Source organism: Lacerta agilis, chromosome 3 (genome assembly GCF_009819535.1).
Source record: "Lacerta agilis isolate rLacAgi1 chromosome 3, rLacAgi1.pri, whole genome shotgun sequence".
Classification (NCBI taxonomy): domain Eukaryota; kingdom Metazoa; phylum Chordata; class Lepidosauria; order Squamata; family Lacertidae; genus Lacerta; species Lacerta agilis.
Genome location: NC_046314.1, coordinates 11,126,418 through 11,146,682, shown reverse-complemented (window position 1 = coordinate 11,146,682; position 20,265 = coordinate 11,126,418). Strand labels below are relative to the sequence as shown.

The 20,265-nt window shown below is 42.7% G+C and overlaps 1 non-coding gene across 1 annotated transcript; it reads right to left on the bottom strand.

The window, feature by feature from the left end:
• Positions 1-19,280: 19,280 nt before the first annotated feature.
• TRNAA-UGC lies at positions 19,281-19,352 on the bottom strand. Its single transcript has one exon. It is a non-coding gene; the product is annotated as a tRNA-Ala (tRNA).
• Between the last annotated feature and the right edge of the window lie 913 nt (positions 19,353-20,265).

The following is a 20,265-nucleotide window of genomic DNA, read 5'->3' as shown; positions in this document are numbered from 1 at the left end:
TTAAGACCAAATAACTGGATTGGTCCTGGATTTCTAGGATTAAGGAGTAGATTTATGAAGTGGTAAACAGAAGTCGATATATATATATATATATATATATATATATATATATATATAATTGTCCAGTAGCACCTTAGAGACCAACCAAGTTTGTTCTGGCTGAAGAAGTGGTGCTACTGGACAATTTTTAATTTTTTAATTTATTTCGACTGCATCAGACAAACACGGCTACCTACCTGAATCTAAACAGAAGAAGATACAGTATGGCAGACAGTTGTTAGATGAGAGAGCAACTTCCTGTGGGAAATGTAATTACTTTTGCCATTCCCTTTTCATGTTCAAGATCTGCCCCTATAATCAAGTGCTGTGTTCATTCTCCAAAGCTCTGCTGTTTATACTCACAGCATCATATGCATGGGTGTTCACAACGAACACTGGAGGCAGCCTGGTCAATCATTCCTAGAAAGTCTCACTAGGTGGGGTAGTACCTCTGGAAAACCACAAACAGAAGCTGAGACTGTGTGCTAGCTTTGTTCAGAGAGCTTTTGGCCCTCTTCCTTCTACTGCCACATTATTGCACGGTACTCTTACCCGGTTTCCTTTCCTGTTCTCTCCTTTTAAAGGCCCAGCTTTGGAAGTGGTGAGTGTTAGGAGGACAGCACCCTTTTCGACCATAAGAAAAAAGTTACCCATGCAAGTGTTGACTGTAACAGGTACTTTAATTATGAATGGCATGAATGAGCCGTCACCCTTGTCCTGGCAAATTGGTTCTGTCACATGGAATCCAGCATTTGGGGAGGAAATCAGCTTTCACTGCGGGCTGCCAAGCCCAAATGAGCTTCATAAAGCACCTGCAGATCTGAGCATCAAGCAATTATTTCACTATCTTGCCTAAAAACAAAACGGGCCCTGGCCTTCTCTAACCTTTGGCCTTTTACAGCTAACATAAACTAATTATATTTGCAGTATGGAGGGAAAATCTTTCTGCAGTTCCCCCTGGGAGTTGTCACACATGCTTTGTGCAGCGTTGTCAGATTAGCATTGTGTCCGTTCAAGATACAGTGGGCCTTCATCAGCTCACAGCTCTAGGAAGCTGGGTTGTTTAAGTGCTTAAAGAGATACAAGCAGTGGGCAGGAACTTGCCTCAAACAGAACCTCTCTCACCCCGGCTGGTTCTATGACAATGGTCTTCACTGCTTACACTGCCCATTTAGTGGTGGAACAAAAAAAACCCTTGTTCAGCATCACTTAGCAGCAATTACAGCCCGTCAAAACAGTTTTTGTTTTATGACAACGTGTTAATGGGCCCACGGTTGGGTGTGAGAAATAACCCAAGCCGCATGCATTAAAGCAAGGTTAGAGGTTAATTGAGACTTTCTAACACAGCGCATGAGATTTTTGCAACCTTTTGCAGAGAGGAAAATTGCAAACAAAAAGGAGATAATGTGATACAATTAGTTGGGAAGCAGGAGGGTCAGAATTCCCAGATGCAAAGGGAAAAAACTGGCCAAGTGAATCAGGCCAGACAGGCCACCTGGACCACAACAAGTGCCAAAAATAGCTGCACTCATTTTATCCTTATTTTATTTTTGCCTCGTGAACGAGGAAGTAGGTGGCAGGCCTGTCCTTCACAGTGTTTACATATATAGAAAGAAATACTAGGCCAACTTCATGAGTGATGGTAAGGCATTGTAATTTGTGTTCTGGGTCCAGCATCGTTAAAGTGCTGCACAGTTTCTCAAATACATCTCTGAAGTCTTCTAACTTTAACCAAGCTTTGCGATGACAGACAAGCTTGAGGTATTTATCAGCTTGCTCAGGCTTCTTGAAATATTTTCCCTCCCTTAGAGCATTAATAAACTTGGTGTACAGTGGTACCCTGGTTCTCAAACTTAATCCGTTCTGGAAGTCTGTTCCGAAACCAAAGCTTTCCAAAACCAAGGCGTGCTTTCCCATAGAAAGTAATGCAAAATGGATTAATCCGTTCCAGACTTTAAAAAAAAACAACCCCTAAAACAACAATTTAACATGAATTTTACTATCTAAGGAGACCATTGATCCATAAAATGAAAGCAATGATCAATGTACTGTACTTTAAAATAAATAAGACAGTATTGTAGATGATAAAAATTACAATTATTATTATTATTATTATTATTATTATTATTATTTTATTTTATTTTACCTGCACTGATGATAGTCATTGTTTGGATGGGGGGCTTTTATCCATTTCTGCAGTCACACAATCAATCAATCAATCCATTTCTGCAGTCACACAATCAATCAATCAGTTCAGTAGCTGAACTGGGTTCCACACAGTCACAAAAACAAATTAACTGAAAAGCCCTCAAAAATAAAACCACAAAATAAACAGCAAAAACAAAAGTGCCAAACTTAATCCATTCTGGAAGTCTGTTTGACTTCAGAAATGTTCGCAAACCAAGGTGCAGCTTCTGATTGGTGCAGGCACCCCAGAAACAATAGCCAATAGCCGCATCGGACGTTCGGCCTCTGAAAACCTTTCAAAAACTGGAACACTTACTTCCGGGTTTTCGGCGTTTGGGAACCAAGGCATTTGAGAACCAAGGTACCACTGTATTAACACTTAAAGACAAATTCTTCAAAAAGGTAAGTGGGTCTGCTCCGTGTCAAATTTGGTAAGAGCCCAGTGAATTTATTTCAAGGTGGTTTACAAAATCCAAAAGAAGCAAAGCAAACAATAAATGCAAGAAAAAACTATTGGCAGATAAACAATTAAGACTGAAAAATATGTATACAGTGGTACCTCGACTTATGAATTACTTGACATACGAATTTTTCGACTTACGAATGAAGGCCCGCACGCCTATGAATTTTTCGACATCCGAAGGACATCCGTTGGCGGTTTTAGATGGGGTTTACTCGATTTACGAATTTTAGATGCGGTTTACTCGACTTATGAATTTTTCTGAATTTTTCGTTTCCAATGCATTCCTATGGGGAAATCGCTTTTTTCAACTTACGAATTTTTTGACCTACGAATGTGCATTCGGAACAGATTAAATTCGTAAGTCGAGGTACCACTGTACTTTTTTTGGCAAAGAGTGTTTAAGGAGATAACAGAAATCACTGGGTTAAACCTGACCAAAAGTCCAGAGGTAGCATTATTATCAATTTACGATGGGGTAGAAGGTTTGCAGGCTATGAAGGACTTGCTCACAAATTTATTGACAGCTGCACGAATTATTATAGCCAGGAAGTGGAAGGGGCAAGGTGAATATAAAATGGAAGAATGGTACAAAGAGTTGTGGGATATAGCTATTAATGATAAATTATCATGTGCCATTAAGGTAAGACGGGGAATATGCAGGAGAAATTATTTTGAGGATATATGTAGGAATAAGTAAATAAATGAAAATAATACTGTACTCAGTAATGAGGAAATATGCTCACTCACTTGTATGCTGACTTGTAGGCAGTTGTTTTATAGACACTGCTATTAATCCCAGTTTTTGGTCCTCATTTGCAATAATTTACCTGTAGTTGTGCCTTCTTTATCTCTCTCCTATACTCCAGTGCATAGTTCATTCTAAAAGCCTGGTAGAAGTATCTAGGCAGGGTATGAGCCAATGTTTGGATGGGAGATTGCCCAGAAACCACGTACAGCCTTGGGTTCCATGATGGAAGAAAAAATGGATATAGATGTAATCAGATAAAGAGCATGGCCATTATTTTGCTGACTTGGACTATTCAGGGGAAAGGGCTCAGGACGAAACTCATAATAATTTTCTTAGTTCTTTTCTCAATTTGGTCCTTTTGGGAGCAGTTCAGTATGTTACATAAAACATTTTACATACTTGATATGAATTTACTTGATGATTAAAGCTAAGCGACCAGGCCTGTTTTTATTGTCAGGAAAGATTATGAGTGTTACTAATGTATCAAACTCAGGTTTGATAACATGTTGAGGGATTTGGAACAGAGGTATGATGTGGCCGCTTTAAGTTATTTCTCCTCCATGACTGGTAAATACAGAAAGCCCTGCTTTATATGCCTTTTAAATGAGAAAGTGAACAAGAGGAAAGATGCGTAGCAAAGGTGTCATTTGAGAGAGAGAAATATTTATTACCTGGTTAAAAGTCGGCATCGCTTATACCTGTGGGTACCTTTTCGTTTATGATGGAGTTTTGATACTTAAGTCATAGAACCCTAACTCATACGCAGTCCTATTTAGCTGAGTAAAATTTCATTTCATTTCATTTCACTTTTAAATTGTATACCACCTTTTTATATTACTACACACAAGGCAGTTTACAAGCTGAAGAAACAACAAAATAGACAGCGAAGACCACACAGCTAATAACAATCTGATCCAATATGAAAAGTCATAATCAATATGAAAAGTCACCTAACTTTAACAACTTATATAAAATAAAGCAATATTCAATAATCCATTCGAATATAATACTAAACAGTAAAATTAAATACCAGCAAATAATAATTAAACACTTACTATTGTGTAAAACACTTAACAATGATTAAACACTTAACACTTAAGAATTACAACAAAGAATTACTAAACTATAATCAATAAAAATGACCAGTCACAATCCATAAAATACCACGAAACATACACAAGGAAGTGCCTGTGATAAACTGTATGTTATGTTCATCTTAGTCAGGGTGCTTTGATTGGTGGCCTTTAGGGCACATGGGAGGTAATATTTCAGTGTGGTTTTTGCTTTGCTTTTTGTTCTAGTTTTCTGCTGTTCCCTATGGGAATAACATGAGCCCCTGTCAAGTTGCTTCCTTCTTAGTGCTGAGTCCTCATTGGCCCCTAAATTATTGGAGCACTGATACAGAACAGAAGATGCTCTCGCAGGCAACCAACAAAAGATAGCAGGAGATGACTCTTGCCTTTGAAAGAATGGCAGAGTAAGAAAGGAAGTTGAGAAGCCTCAACTTCTACTTTTATGGGGTGCAAAGGGTTTGGGCACCTTTATCGTGAAAGTTGTTGGCAAAGCATGGGCACAGAGGCCGGCCCCTCTCTCTCCTTCAAGTAGGCATCATTATCATGAGGCCACAGTCGCCAGTGTCTCTCCCTCACGTAGGCAGTATCATCATGGCCTCTCTCTCCTTCAGGTGGGTTGGTACATTGGCCAGTTTCTCTCTTCCTGGGAAGGACATCGGAATGGGGGCACATGGATTAGTCAGTATCCTGGCACCAGCATGTGGTCACAATGGCCAATATCCTTCAAGCAGGTGACATCAGCATGTGGTCACAGTGGCCAGTCCCTGTCCTTCAGGTGAGCAGCATCAGCATGAAGTCACAATGGCTGGTGCCTTTTTCAAGCAAGCAGCATCAACATGAGGTCACAGTGGCCAGTTTCTGTCTTTGAGGCCAGTGGTATCATCATGTGGGTACATTGGTCAACCCTCACCAGAGCAGGTAATAGTGGACACATTGCCCTACTCATGAAGGCAGGCAGAAGCAGGACTGTATGGCTGCAGTCTCTTTTCCACTGAAGTGAGCATATATAGGAGCAGGTGGACGCAACTTCTAACTGAGTGAGCAACATCTGTGTGATCACAGTGGTTCTCGTTGTCTCTTTCACTGAAACAGGGAGCAGTGTCTGAGGACACAGAAGCAGAAATGCAAATGGCAGCCAGATACCCCACCTTCTTATAACAAGGTTGGTCTGATACCCAAGGAGTTTGAAATAATAATAATAAATAATTTATTTATATGCCACTCTAGGTGGCTTCCACCAAATTAAAACATTAAGCACAGTAAAACGTCAAACATTAAAAACCTCCCTATACAGTGGTACCTCTGGTTACGAACTTAATTCATCCCGGAGATCCGTTCTTAACCTGAAACCGTTCTTAACCTGAGGTACCGCTTTAGCTTATGGGGCCTCCCACTGCTGCCGCCGCACGATTTCTGTTCTCATCCTGAGGTAAAGTTCTTAACCTGAGGTACTTCCATGTTAGTGGGGTCTGTAACCCAAAGTGTTTGTAACCCGAGATACCACTGTACAGTGGTACCTCGCAAGACGAAATTAATTCGTTCCACGAGTCCTTTCGTTTTGCGATAATTTCGTCTTGCGAAGCACAGTTTCCCATAGGAATGCATTGAAATTTAATTAATGCGTTCCTATGGGCAAAAAAAGTCCATTAAAAAAAGTCCGGGGGAGCTGGAGGGAGCGAGGGAGGGAGGGAAGGGCTGCGGAGTGACTCCCAGCTCCGCAAAAAAGAAAAAAGCGCCCCGACATCCCCGCCAAGGACTGAGCGAGGCATTTCGTCGGAAGCAAAGCCGCTTTACTCGAAAGTAAGCCCCTCTCTGCGTTTCAGCAAGCGGCAGCTTCTGCTCGCCTCACTGCCTCCTTCAGCGCGAGGAAAGCCTCTGCCAGGCTGCCCGGCACTGTCAGCTCTTTGGCCTGCTTCTCCCTCCTCAGCCGCCGCCGCATCCCCTCAGGCTGCATCCCCTCAGGCTCCCTCCGAGAGCCGCGCTTCGGCTTACAGTGATACCACGCTTGACCATGGCCATAGAAAATTTTGTTTTGCGAGCCACCTAAAAAATCGCAAAACCCTTTCGTCTAGCGAGTTTTTCGTCTTGCGAGGCATTCGTCTTGTGAGGTACCACTGTACAGGGCTGCCTTCAGATGTCTTCTAAAATTCAGATCCTTGTTTATCTCCTTGACATCTGATGGGAGGGCGTTCCACAGGGCAGGCGCCACTACCGAGAAGGCCCTCTGCCTGGCTCCCTGTAACCTCACTTCTTGCAATGAGGGAACCACCAGAAGCCCCTTGGAGTTCGACCTCAGTGTCCAGGCTGAAATGATGGGGGTGGAGATGTTCTTTCAGGTATACAGGGCTGAAGCCATTTAGCGCTTTAAAGGTCAGGAAGTGGGTTCAAGAATATTGGCTGCTTCCTGGATAGGACAGATCAGAACTAGAAGACATAATAGCTGATCAATCAATGGAAGGGATTTCCAATATTTTCCCCCTCCCCAAATGAGTGTAATGCTATGTTGTTACAAAAAAGGGACATGAAATTATGCTTGTATGCCAGCATTCCGTGCAGTGTTCTGCTTATCACAAGTGCTGTTTCCCTATCTGAACTAGTGATGCAAATTGATATAAAACAGGGTCAACAGGAGATGTTATGGAAGTTGATTAGGGGATTGGAAGCTTAGTGGAAAGTAGCCCTTTGATACCCTGGAAGGGACGACTTGGGGAAAATGCACAGTTTGAATAGCTGTACTTCTAAGAACTGTAGTTCTGGAAAGAAAACTCTGCCTGGCTGAGATGTTGAATCGAAGCAAACAGATGGAATACATTACAAAGTCACATGTTCTTAGGATTTCTCATTCTTCTTACCAAAAGTCTTAGAATAGACTTCAGACAAATTAGTGCTGAATGCAGAGGAAGTCTTCAGTAGTACTGGAGAATTGCTGACTCAGTCCATTCCCAAAGACAACCCTTTAGGGACTTATTATTCCACCTTTTTGGCATTTCCACCATGCATGGTGAGTCCTTCACAACCAATTACATTATTCTCAAATGTCACCTTAAGTTTAATGACTCTAGTTAAATGTGGAGTTACTTATAAACCATAGTTCAGCAGATGGCAAGCGCTGCTAGCATAAGCCAATATATGTATTCCACTAAAGAGCTGTGTATGAGCTCAGCTAAAGCATGTGTGTGCTTTCCAGTTATGGAAACAGCAAATAGTTTCAAGTTACTCAGCTGGTTCCTATCAGCTTCACTGCTTATAGGCTAAAGAAGGTTTTTGATATGTTCCATTGAGAATTTGCCTATTTCATCAGTTGAAATAGTCAATCAGTTCTGGGAATGTTTTCAGATTGGGACTGATGGGCACCAAGCAGCTAGTACAGATTTGGGGCTGCTAGGCTCCAGTGGGCAAGTTGTGTGCTACTTAGCTGAGTGAAGACTTTGCAAAGGCTTGCCAGAGTTGGTGCAGTTATGTTCCCTGCCAGCCTCTTGGAAGCGTGTGTGTTTTTTTAAATACATGCACACAAATATTTGCAGAGCCCTGATTATTGTGCATTTGTATTTAGGCATGCACTTGTCCAGCTTTGAGTCAGTGCAACCCTTTATATTATTTCTCCCACCTTGCTCCAGAATGTCCAGATATTTCGTAGTTGACTAGGCTGTGTATTATGCTGTGTAAAAGAGGGCATCATCCCATATAACGGCATCCAACTTATGACTGGTTTGTATGACCACTGATCTCAATTCAGCGAAGAGGACCTAACACGACAGTCCTATGCATGTTGACTTAGAAGGACATTTAATAGCATTCAGTGGAGCTTACTAGTTCTAAGTGTGCTGAGAACTGTCACCTGTGTCCAAGGGCTACCTGAGAGGGCAGGGCGGGGCGCTCCAAAGAGTCCGGGGAGAAGGGAGCGCGGGACATGATTGACAGGCCCTGCAGCCCACCACAAGGTCGGAGGAACGGAGAGGCCGCGGTGGGGCGTGCTGAGGTTCAGCCCAAGCACTTATCAGCTGCTCAAGGAGGCTGTGAATGATGAGGGGGTGGGGAGTGAGTGGAGTTTGGGCGTGTGCTGCTCGCTCCCTGGGGCTTGCCTTGCACACAGAAACATTGTCAAAGCTGCCAACGCCGTAACAGCTGCCACTCTCTGGGCGTAAATCAGGGGACATTAATTAGAATCCGGGGACATTCTGGGTACAGATTTTGTCCAGGGACAGATTGGTGAATCCGGGGACTGTCCCCGGGAATCGGGGACGTCTGGTAACCCTTACCATACATACATAAATGCATCCCATCTGTGCATGCATGCATGCATTCAGCCGAGAATGAGAGGCATGATTGGTGTGGGGGGACGGGGGACGGGGATGGGGATGGGGATGGACGGATGACAGAGCAGGATAGCCAGACCAAAAAGGAACGTCATTTATTGGGGAAGGTGTCATTCCTTTACTTGTCTCAATGGGGTCTGAAATATACTCGGAGTCACATTGTGATTTCATGCTCTTTATTGCAGCTCGTAAAACAGTGAATTGAACCACCCCCCCCCCCCGCAAACCTCAGGGTTTATATACACTATCTATACAATGGGTGCTGTCTGATTGGCTGATTCTGCTTCCCTCCTGAAGCCTGATTGGGCTGCTCCTGAAGGCCAATCAGTTGTTGCATTCTCGGATCCTACCGGCCTAATGGGCTGAGTAACTTCCTCCTGGGGCCTGATTGGGCTATTCCTGCAGGCCAATCAGGGTGTTACATTCTAGGATCCTACCTGCCTATTCTTCTAGGATCCAAGATCAGTACATAACAGGGTCTGCAGTGAGTGACACAGGAATCAACGGTAGGACTGAGTGGTTTTGATGAACTCTTCCTTATTTCATCCGCTATGAGGAAGCCTCCCATGCTAGATGTGGAGGGAGGTAAGCAAGCTGAAGGAAAGGGGTGGTGGTGGTGGTGGAGGAGGAGGAGGAGGAGGAGGAGATCACCTTGTCACTCAGTCAACTTGCTCCACTCCCATGCTAGCTGGGGAGGACATGCCTCATCTGCCCCTCTTCTTCCAGTTCACTCAGCAATCTCTGCAGCTACTATGGAAAGTGCCTGCAATGAAGACTTCCTCCAAGACTCACTTCATTGCAGATCAATTGGCTGGATCTGACCAACATAGGCCAGTGATTTCCCCTTCCGTGCTCTAGTAATTCTGACCCTGCACATCTCGTTGCATTTACCCTAATTTTTAGCTACGTTTTTGTTCAGGAAACCTCTGGGAAAAAATAAGCACTTTTTAGGGGGGGTTAAGAAAATGAGGAGAGAAAAGGTTGTGAATACCTAAGAAATGGTAGTAAGCCAGATCGCCATCAACAATCGACCGTTCAAAGACATGGGAGATGTGATAGATATGGTGAGTCTTCTTGATGTGCGTGTAGAGTGGAACAGGGGGAGACTGTACAACTATTTGGTTCTCTGCATTGTGGCGGAGCAGGAAATGGATGCCTGGCTCTGCGTGCGTTTATATTCAAGAGCAGATAAAGAAAACAATCAAGAAAGCATGGGGCCTCCCAAGAAATACATTTCAGTCTGGAGAGCTGGACTCCATGACCTTCAAAGTACCTCGCAGGCTAATGGGAGATGTTTATCAGTTGCATGACAGTATAATAGGACACAATGTCTTTTGCCAAGTTGAGTGGCTAATGTATAATAAATGTAACCTTTTGGTTTTTAAGCCTTTTTTGGCTTGAGGGGAAGCTTTGTTTACTCCTAAAATCTGAACCTGTTAATGGAGAAGAGAAGCGCAAAATTCAGCAAAGAATGAAACCTAACCTCTGAGAAAAAGCTCCCGTTCAAAACTCATGCTTGGATAGACAAGCATTTGCCTGGTTGTGTGTACTTGCGCATGTGCCTCATGTTTGGGGAACCACCCACAGTTTTTCAAGGCTTTTATGGCAGGTTCAACCCCTCCCTGCACGGCATATCGAGATGGATGTGTGTGGACCACTATTATAATATACCGGCTGGAAGAGCTAAATTGTATGTATTCAACAAACAGGCTATTTTGGAATTAAAATGCAAAAGTATTTTTAGAACTTTTACTTGGTTTTCTTGCTAAAATCAGCAATAGTGGCACATACTAATTTTCCTGGTTAGGGCAGAAGTTTAAAACATTGGGTTTTTGTGCTCATGCACTATTTTCGGCTACAGGTAGCCAGTGTTTGCATTTTAGCTGTGTTGCTATAAAAAAGAGAAAGAAAGAAAGAAGAGCAACTGTATGAATTAATTCGGGGTTGTTTTTTTTTTTAAAGGAGAAATATCTCCCAGAGTTTTCAGCCTCATGTTAGCTTTTTTCAGCAGCTAGAAGAGGAAATGATTACCAGGATATTTGCTGGTCCCCAAATAGTCCATTTATTAATGTGAATGTGGGTAGTTTTGGAAATACTGTTTAAATATGGGTCCTACAATGCCCTACAATGGTGAGTGAATGCGTTTAAAGGGTCATTTTAGGGAAGACCTACAGCTATTGGCTGGAGCGTGGATAGGCAAACTAAGGCCCGGGGGCCAGATCCTCGCCAAACACCTTCTAAATCCGGCCCACAGACGGTCCGGGAATCAGCATGTTTTTACATGAGTAGAATGTGTCCTTTTATTTAAAATGCATCTCTGGGTTATTTGTGGGGCCAGCCTGGTGTTTTTACATGAGTTGAATGTGTCCTTTTATTTAAAATGCATCTCTGGGTTATTTGTGGGGCATAGGAATTCGTTCATTATTATTATTATTATTTTCAAAATATAGTCCGGTCCCCTGCAAGGTCTGAGGGACAGTGGACCGGCCCCCTGCTGAAAAAGTTTGCTGACCCCTGGGCTGGAGTAATCTGAAACGTAATGGAAAGAGCAGAACTTTCTAGAAGTTTTCTAACTGTAGCTCGTCTGCTCCACAGTGTGCATATGTAGCAGCCTCCCATGGAAGGCTGTGTGTGTTTCCTTGAAGCAGTAGGATATCCTTCAGGAAATCTGTGGCAAAAACCAAAAGCAGGATGTCTTCTTGGTTTGGCTCTTCCTGCGCTTCCTCTTGCACTCTGGCTGCCAGAAGAAAAAAATGGTGCACAGCCGTTCTCCAAACCACAGCAGGTGACTGGAAATGTTTTTATTTCTCCCTGCGTGTCCCAAGAACTAGAGAACCGATTTGGATTTTACTTGTTGGCTTACTGATTGATTGGACGTTCTCAATATGCCAATTTCTCTGTTACTTAGGACTACTTGGGAAGTATATTTCCATGCCGTGTAACTTTCCTTTTGAAACCACGCAGTCCAAAAACCAGAGACTGTTTCTGAGTCCCAAATCTGGCTTCTTCTTTTGTATTTTGAAATGCTCACTGTACACATGGAATTGAGTTCAGCAGTATTTGTGTTACTTGTGCTTGCAATGTATTGCGGATAATAATGTCCAGCAAATGTCCAGCAGGAGTGCTGGGCTTTCAAATTGTTCCTCAAATCTCCTCTTTTCTGTGAAGGCTTTGGCACAGCCTCAGTGATGTCTATGCTCTACTTTAATAAGCCAAAACACATATAACAGAAGCTATTGCATATTCTTTTCCTGTTTACTCCACTTTCAAGCTCCCTCTCCTTTCTGTTTCCCTGAATTTTAGCTTGTATTCTCATCAGGGCAGAGACCTGGCCGTTTGCACTCTCTGAAAGTGCCGCACACACTGAGGGTGCTATATAAACAGACAAACTGATTCTCCTGCACTTAGATGGATTTATGATACACTGCGTGCAGGCATTATTTTATATTGTTACGTGTATCTATTGCACTGTTACACATGGTGAACTTTCTCTTTTTTCTGCTGGGAAGGGAAAATATGTTCTATTTTCTTGCTGCCATTTTGTATCTATTAATTATTTGTGCGTGCCTGTGTTTTATTTGTCTTAGTTTTTCACTTTGTGGGCCATCTTCAGTTATCCTTCACAAGGAGAAAGTGGGATACAAATTGCTAGAATAAAAGTAAAAGTCAATAGCAATCCACCTGAAATCCTGAGTTTGATTGAAAGGAACTCTAAATTAAAGACCTAATATTGCCTTTGGAAGTAGGGAAATTAAGGGATGGCAGCATTTCAGATGTCACAAAGGCTGTGAAGACGGCTTTGGAGTGGTTTTCATCTCTGCAGTTTTTAGGAGCACTTGGGGAATAAAGCTCTCTCCGAATAAATGTTGCAGGTCCCCCAAATCCAGTTTTCACCTTAATCTCCAATACTGCACTCATTGACGGACCCTTTTCTGTGAATTCATCTAGTTCATTTTAAAAGATTATTAACTTATTATTTTGTGAAACTGATAGCTCAACCCGGATACCAAGGTCCAGCTCAGAAGGCTTTCTGGCAGTTCCCTCACCATGAGAAGTGAGGTTACAGAGAACCAGGCAGAGGGCCTTCTCGGTAGTAGCACCTGCCCAGTGGAACACCCTCCCATCAGATATCAAGGAAATAAAAAACTATCTGACTTTTAGAAGACATCTGAAGACCGCCCTGTTTAGGGAAGTTTTTAATGACTGATGTTTTAATGTATTTTTAATCTTTAGTTGGAAGCTGCCCAGAGTGGCTGGGAAAACCCAGCCAGACGGGCAGGGTATAAATAAATTATTATTATTATTATTATTATTATTATTATTATTATTATTATTAATGCAGTGTGTAAAGTACATCCTTTTCTGTCCTGAATCTATTGCCAGTTAGCGGATGGGATGACCCAGAGTTCTAATATTATGTGAGTGAATTTTAATTTCTTTCCATCTGTTGTTGTTTTAAACATTTTGCATGTTTTAAATTATTGCTGTCATATTTTTAAGTGACAATTTTATTGTTTTATCTTTTTTTTTTTTGAAACCCCTTTGAGGGTTTCCCCCCTGCAATCAAGCAGTCTATAATTTTTATGAAAAAATAACAGTAATCATATCCATTCCCCCCCTTTAATGCTTATAATTTAACAAATCTCAGTTTCAGCCTTTCATAAGAGGAATCACATGTATATTAGCTTGCTTTTTCAGAAACCACAAGTGAAAATCAGACATGTGTCCGAAATGTGAATGCTGCCTCAATCTCCACAATAGTAATTTCAATGTGACGGCCACAACGACAACGACAACTGTGGAGATAACCAATGCCTCACATGTAGCCTCAAACGGGGCACCAGTTGTAGGGGTAACCGGCGCCTACCGGGCACCAGCTATGGGGCAGCCTGCAGGTGGGACGGCCGGTAATTCCGGAGCCCGCTCCCACCGCGCCGTGAAGATAGGGATCCGCTGGCTGCAATCTGAGGGTGAATCTGTGAGTTCGTGGTGAAATTGCCTCGTGGATGTCTGCAGGTGTCTGTCTGGTCCAAAAAAGGTTCCGGAGTGGAAAACTAATCTAGAAGGTGGCCAAAACCAAACGGCCAAACAAAAGACTTTAAAGTACAAATGAAAATGAAATAAAACAACTAAGACTGCAGTCTGATGGAAGAAGCCTACCGCTGCCCTGCGTGGTGGTTTCGCTTTCGCTTTCCTTGCCACGCAACAGTGATCTTTCTGGGCTTACCTCGCACTTTTTCCACCACCCAAACAGGGAGCGGCTGGTATTTATTAGGAGAACAATCAATGTCATAATCGATACAACAACCAATTGCAGTTCTGTTGCTGCCCTAAATTAGGCGGGAAGAAGATTAACTGACCGTTGCTTAATTCAAAAGTTGGAGCCTCTTTTTCTCCGTGGAGGGATCCCAGCAGTGAGTTGCCTGCTGGATCCTATTGCTACCTTACCTTCCAGGGCGGAAGGACACAGTAAAAATAAGTACAAACAATTACAAATAAACATAAATAACCACAGGTGCAAGTGCACCTGCAAAGTATATTCCCACAGACAACAACAACAACAACAACAACAACAACAACAACAGTTTATAATTTATAGCCTGCCTGTCTGGCTGGGTTTTCCCAGCCACTCTGGGCAGCTCCCAACAGAATATTAAATAAAACATCAAACATCAAAAACTTCCCTAAAGAGGGCTGCCTTCAGATGTCTTCTAAAAGTCAGATAGTTGTTTATTTCCTTGACATCTGATGGGAGGGCGTTCCACAGGGCGGGCGCCACTACCGAGAAGGCCCTCTGCCTGGTTCCCTGTAACTTCGCTTCTCACAGTGAGTGAACTGCCAGAAGTTCTTCGGTCCTGGACCTCAATGATGGGGGTGGAGACACTCTTTCGGGTATACTGGGCCGAGGCCGTTTAGGAGAGGGGTCAGCAAACTTTATCAGCAGGGGGCCGGTCCACTGTCCCTCAGACCTTGTGGGGGGGGGAACTATATTTTTCTGCAGGGGGGGGGAATGAATTCCTATGCCCCACAAATAACCCAGTGAAGCATTTTAAATAAAAGCACACATTCTACTCATGTAAAAACACGCTGATTCCTGGACTGTCTGCAGGCCAGCTTTAGAAGGCTATTGGGTTGGATCCGGGCCCCGGGCCTTAGTTTGCCTACCCATGGTTTAGGGCTTTCAAGGTCAGCAGCAACACTTTGAATTGTGCTTGGAAACGTATGCATCCTGTGTATAACTACATTTTTAAAGTGGAATAGGAGCTGGATCATGGTGTTCCAACATGCATATCTGTAGTCATTTATATGAAAAGTGAAACACCCCAACATCAAGGACTGCTTCTCCCTATATATGAACAGACCCAGACCTTGGGCTCATCATGTGAGGCCTTTTTTCGTGTGTGTGTGTGTGCCCACAAGAGGTCCAAAGGGAAGAAGAACATATATTTAAAGAAGAGTGGAAAATGTTTAGTGACTGTACGGAAAATGGCTGTAGACAGCTGAAAATGCTGGCAGCATTAAGATAAAATCAACAGTGTGATCATTGTTTGAGGGACGCGAAAAGGGGGCACTGACAAAAATGGTTTTAGTGAAAGATAAATAAAATGAACCAAGGAAGGAGAGGGAGGGAAGTCATTGGATAGTTAATGGTATGTAAAATGTCTGTTTTGTTTGCAAAATAAAATTTTTAATAAACATTATTTTAAGAAAAAAAGATGTCCAGAGGGTAGCAACACAAGAAAGGGCCTTTTCTGCCATGACTCCATACTTGTGGAATTCTCTCCCCAGGGAGGCTCACCTAGTGCATTCATTACATAACTTTAGGTTCCAGGCGAAAATATTCCTCTTCTCCCAGGCCTATTTTCAGTGGATAAATGTTGAAGGGTATGGAGTTATGCAACCCCTGAGCCAAGGAGATAACTATGCAACCTTTACAAGACTTGTGGAGGCAGTCCTGTAAAGGGAAGTTTGTTATAAGAACATAATAAAACATTAAACATTATATATGTTGAAAGTTGCCCAGAGTCAGATGGGCAAGGTATTATTATTATTATTATTATTATTATTATTATTATTATTATTATCACCATCCCTATTTTCATTGCAAAAATGTCGCAGGGTATGTAGATTTAATAAATAATATTGATGATAATATTAATGTTTGCCTTCTCTTGTTGTTAACATGCTCCAGCTCAATTTAACCAATAGCAAATTTTCAAGAAAAATAGGTTGATTTGGGCCTTTCCGTTGAATTTCCACATGCCTAATTTAACTTTTAAACGTTTACATCCCAGCCCTTGACTCACTTTGAACCTTTGGGGCAGCTTACCGTGCAAAAGCATACAACAAGGCTAAAAACAACAGCAAAAGAAGAAGAAGAAGAAGAAGAAGAAGAAGAAGAAGAAGAAGAAGCAAAAATACAAATAAGATGAGGAGAGTAACATGAACGAGTTGCAATCAAAGCTTTTAAAGAGCGTGGGAGGAAGCCTGCCCAAGATTAAATCAGAGTTGTTGCCAGCATGTTTTTTTTATAGAGATTCAAAGAAATAGTGTCCACGGGTTCACATAATGTTTCATGTATGGGTACGGGAGCTAAAATTACACCTCCCAAAGTATGGCTCATGTCTGTTTATAATAATGAGGGCTGTTTGGAGGCAGCTCTGTGGGCACCAGAAGCCAAGGTGGTGTTTACTTTATTCCTTGAGCTCAGTGTTCTAGCATCTCTGTCCTGCAGTGCAAACATTGTCGGAGCATTTGAATATTCAATTTCTCCCGGGAGAGAGATTTTATAGCAAGGGTTTGATTATTTATTTTGCCACAAGATGTTTCTGTTTCATTCTGACTGCCCTTTCCTCTTGCTTTTTAAGCAGATGTATTGCCCCTGATTGAAATGTCCCTTTTGATGCCAGTCAGGCTAAGATATAAGGCACTGGGTCCGATTTGCTGGAATATGAATGAACTTTATGCACCTGCCTGCATCACTTTTCTTCTTCCCCTTGAATGAACAGGGAAATGTCAGGCAGCTGCAGTTAACCATAGTTTCCCATTGTAGTATATGAACTGGGAAACTAGGGTTATTTGATTCCATATGAGCCAAAATATGAATCCATCTTAAACTATGACATCATATTATAGCTTGTGTGGTAGCTATTGGCCACGGTTTCTCAGTTAGAGGAAACTATGCCTAACTGCTACTTCCTACTTGCTTCCACATTTGTGTTGACGGTTCATGAAGCTTGTTCATATTTTGGCAAACTAATCTGAGATTTCATTGCCTAAGCAAGACCACTGAACCTGTGAGTCATGCCTTCAAAGCCCACCTTGGCCATTGGCTTGCTATGGAAAAGCTTGCAAAGGTTTTCTCCATATCTGTTTCTTACCTGTAAAATGGAAGCTAAATGGCATTGTCCTAGCATTTAATTTATGAGAACACATTGTTGTGATTGTCTCTGGATGAACAAAATCCCTGTGTCTAGGTAGAGAGAGTAAATGTTCAGCTTACCAAGACCTTCTTGGCTTAAGCCAAATTACTTTTGCACCCAAATCCTTGCCGAGCTTTGAAAAGTAGCTAGTGACAGAAATAAGTCCACCATCCGGGAGATGGCATCCTACCTTGTAGCAAATATTGAGATGGGCATGCATAGTTCCCAATACTGCATCGCTGAAAGATGGAACCTGGCATCTCTATCAGATAGCAAATCGTGTGGGGAGGGGGAAATCTTATCTCGGCTACCGCCCCCCTCCAATATACCTGTGTGTTTTGATTTTAGATAATTACAGGATAGTGATTATCTGCCACTGATGTAGTCCCTTGTGGACAACACAGTCTTGGCGGTGGCAGCATATTTGGTAACATTCTTGCTTTAAACAGAAGGGAAATCTAGGTTAATGTTGAGATTTGTACAAGTAACAAAGGGTAAATTGACTAGGGGTTTTCTGTCTTGACCTGGATATTAAAAATATTTGTTCTCTTTGGTATTTTGGGAAGGAGCAGGGTGGCCTCTTAAACTCATTTTATGAGTTTTTGAGTTGTGGCTCTCACATTTTATCGTATAAACATTCACCTAGACCCATAGGATTTATTATTATTATTATTGTTAGGTCACAGTGCTCATTCCATTCAACTTTAGGTGTCCATTATAAAGTGAATTAAAACTCCTTTTCTGGATTGGACAGTTTGATTGCCTTTAGTCCTCTTTAAAACATAAGCATGTAGTCAGTGACAACCCTCACTCTGCTCCCCCACCCCCGCAATAACAAACACTACTTATTTACAGAGGTTGTATTGTTATCTTTTAGAGGAGGTTATCTTTTTGAAAGTTCATAGCAAAGAACCTTAATAAATCAGCGGGACTGTAGATAATAAACCAAGTTTTATAAATTGGTCACAGTGTTTAAAAGACTTACCCCCCAAAAATGGTTCCAAAGTAAATTATGAGTTTTCAGTGTGTGTATTGTGTTTCACATCTTCTCTCCCATCTGTTTTTCCCCCCTCCATATCAAATTTATTTAAATTTATTTAAATGCCCTGCCTCTTAATCACGGGGCTATCAAGCAGCTTGATTTTATTCTTCATAATTTTTTTTAAAATGCATCCTGGGGTTCCAGAAGCCAGGATTGTCATCTACCCTGATGGCAAACTAGATGCGTGGTCCACTCTGTTAAGAACGCACAGCATGATGTCATTAGTTACGGCTTAGTTCCGTGGCAGCCTAGTGAAATTTCTGATGAAGTGCTTGCACTAAATCAAGAAAGCTCATAGAATTGAGGCTCATACTCTCCCACAGGTCTCCGATGAAAATAGGGATGTCCTAAGGAAAAGAAGAGAGGAGAAGACTCCCTGGAAAAGACCCTGATGTTGGGAAAGATGGAGGGCACAAGGAGAGGGGGATGACAGAGGACAAGATGGTTGGACAGCGTTCTCGAAGCTACCAACATGAGTCTGACCAAACTGCGGGAGGCAGTGGAAGACAGGAGTGCCTGGCATGCTCTGGTCCATGGGGTCACGAAGAGTCGGACACGACTAAACAACTAAACAACAACAAGGAAAAGTGGGGCATTCTGGGATCAAATCAGAAACCAGGATGGCTTCTGTAAATCTGGGACTGTCACTGCAAAATAGGGACACTTGGAGAGTCTGGAAGATCTGTCAAGGCCCTTCAGAAATTTGTTTCCAGCCGTGGGACTGCCTCTGGAAAATAGGAACACTTGAAGGGTTTGCAAACACGACTCAACTGCCAGCTCTACCTAAAGAAACTCTTAGCAGCCTCTACTAGCTTCACCACTATCAGATAAATGCTGAACACAGGAAGTTGCCTTAATAGTAACACAGGAACATAGGAAATTGCCTTAATAAGGAGTCAGGTCCACTGGTTCATCTAACTCAGTACTGTCTCCACTGGCTGGCAGTGGCTGTCTAGAGTTTCAGACAAGAGACGTCTCTCAGCTCTACCTGGAGATGCCAGGGATTGAACCTGGGATCTTCTGCATGCAAGACAGATGCTCTACCACTGAGCTATGTCTCTTCCCACCCCCCCTCTCCCTTGGAAATCCAACTGGAGAGGAATTTCCTGCATTGCGGTTGCTCAATCTTCATTCAGTTACTATTTCTACCCATAGAGACTCGGCCCGCTGCGGTGGAAGGAATCCATTGCTTGCTGCTGCTGCTGCTGCTGCATACCACACACCTTCTTCTTTCTTTGTTTCTTTCACACGCCACAACTATTTTTCAACCTTTTCTTCTGTGGATTTTTTTTGGGGGAGTAGAAACTCATACCCAAGCCAATGAAAAGATTGATTCTGCAGCTACATTTTTTCCCCCTATCTCGTTCTGGCTAAGGAAAACTGGTTACACATACCTGTAGATCTAAATCAGCCCTGTATAACTTTAAAATCCACCCAGCCAAATACAGCCAGTAGCTAGCACATGTTGTGGCCTTTTAGCTGCTTGACAGTACCTGTATTTTTGCAGTCCCAGGGAGGCGGCAGAAACTGAAGATTTACTGTGGATTTACTGCTGTGGATTTTTGATGATCTGTGTTTAGTTGGTGGGTTGCTAGTTGTGCAGGTAAAAAAGATAAAAGTAAAGGACCCCTGGACGGTTAACTCCAGTCAAAGGCTACTACCTGTATGGGGTTGTGGCACTCATCTAACTTTTCAGGCCGAGGGAGCTGGCGTTTGTCCACAGGCAGCTTTCCGGGTCATGTGGCCAGCATAACTAAACCGCTTCTGGCACAATTGAGCACCGTGACAGAAGCCAGAGCACACAGAAACGCCGTTTACCTTTCCGCCGTAGCGGTACCTATTTATCTACTTGCACTGGTGTGCTTTCGAACTGCTAGGTTGGCAGGAGCTGGGAAAGAGCAATGGGAGCTCACCCCGTCGAGCGGATTCGAACTGTTGACCTTCTGATCGGCAAGCCCAAGAGGCTCAGTGGTT